At 39.9% G+C, this 1,515-nt stretch overlaps 1 non-coding gene across 1 annotated transcript; it reads left to right on the top strand.

The window, feature by feature from the left end:
* The first annotated feature begins 385 nt into the window (after nucleotides 1–385).
* On the top strand, nucleotides 386–549 carry LOC128057109 (U1 spliceosomal RNA). Its single transcript, XR_008200290.1, has one exon. It is a non-coding gene; the product is annotated as a U1 spliceosomal RNA (small nuclear RNA).
* The last annotated feature ends 966 nt before the right edge of the window (nucleotides 550–1,515 follow it).

Genomic DNA, 1,515 nt, shown 5'->3' with positions numbered 1-1,515 from the left:
TGGGTACCTTTACCCTACCGCTCTCCTCTTGGGTGCCCCTTTCCAAATCCCATTTCTTAAAATTTCCAGTTTGTCAGCACATGTGTCTCCTTAGACAATTCATATTCAAGGGGTAATAAGAGCCCACTCTTGGGCCCTGAAAGGAGTCCCCTTTCCTGCAACCCTATGATGAGAATGAATTTGGAGTGAGAAAAATTTATCTTGTTCAAAACCAGGGGTCAGTCCTTAATATAGCAAAAATACAAGAGAAGTCTTTAGAAGATATTTAACTTGCTGCTCTCATGTGGACTCCATGAATCACTATATCTAGCAAAACATGAGAAATCTGAGAGCTGGAAAGGTTGACTAAGTAAGAAATAGATGACTGAATTAAAACCCAGTGGATATTCTTACCTGGCAGGGGAGGTACCATAATCAAAAACATGGTTTTCCCAGAGCAAGGCTAATCGATTGCATTTCAGATGTGCTGACCACTGTGATTTCCCCAAATGTGGGAAACTCAACTGCATAATTTGCGGTAGTGGGGAACTGTGTTCATACTTTCCCCTGGTGTTAAAACAAAACAATGGAGAAGGTAAACATATGATTGAAAGTGAAATAAAAATGCCCAAATCTAGGTCTAGATATGTACATAAGATATATCTATCAGTAGATATGTAGAGATTTGTTGTTGTTGTTCATTCGCTAACTCATGCGACTCCTCTCAACTCCATGAACTGCAGTACCCCAGGCTTCCCTGTCCTTCACTATCTCCCTGAATTTGCTCAACCTGATGTCCATTGAGTCAGTGATGCTATCCAAACCTCTCATTCCCTGTTGCCTCCTTCTCGTCTTGCTTTATATATAGTTTACTAGCTTGAGTAAATCTTCCAGAACTCAGTAAAAAAACAAAATAAAATAAAAATAGATTAACATATAGTGCAAAAACTAATGTGTTAAGAATGACCATCAACTAAAATTGTGGAGTAGGTAACTCCAAGGAGCTATCCCTTCAGAGAATCACTGAAAGATCAAGCAAAAATTGTTAAAATCAACTTAGTCAGAGATTAGGAAACAGTCAAAGGAAAATTTAAATTAACAAAGTGAATGCTAAATTAAGAAAAGGCAACTAAAAAAAAGAAAAGGCAACTTATAAATGATAGAGAAACTATGCCATTTTTACTTGCCTGAGGCCCAGTGCCACTCTGACTCAGTTGTAGTCTTGTTCATTCCTGAGGAAGCGGGGGTGGCAGTTCAGTTCAGGTCAGCTGCTCAGTCAATGAAGATGGTGACAGCAGCCATGATATTAGATGTCGCTTGCTCCTTGGAAGGAAAGCTATGACCAACCTAGACAGCATATTAAAAAGCAGAGACATTACTTTGCCGACAAAGGTCCATCTAGTCAAAGCTATGGTTCTTCCAGTGGTCATGTATGGATGTGACAGTTGGACTATGAAGAAAGCTGAGTGCCAAAGAATTGATGCCTTTGAACCATGGTGTTGGAGAAGACTCTTGAGAGTCCCTTGGCCTGCAACG

This window comes from Budorcas taxicolor, chromosome 11 (assembly GCF_023091745.1).
Source record: "Budorcas taxicolor isolate Tak-1 chromosome 11, Takin1.1, whole genome shotgun sequence".
NCBI lineage: Eukaryota > Metazoa > Chordata > Mammalia > Artiodactyla > Bovidae > Budorcas > Budorcas taxicolor.
Note: the sequence above shows the minus strand (reverse complement) of the source record. Positions and strands in the feature narration are given on the sequence as shown.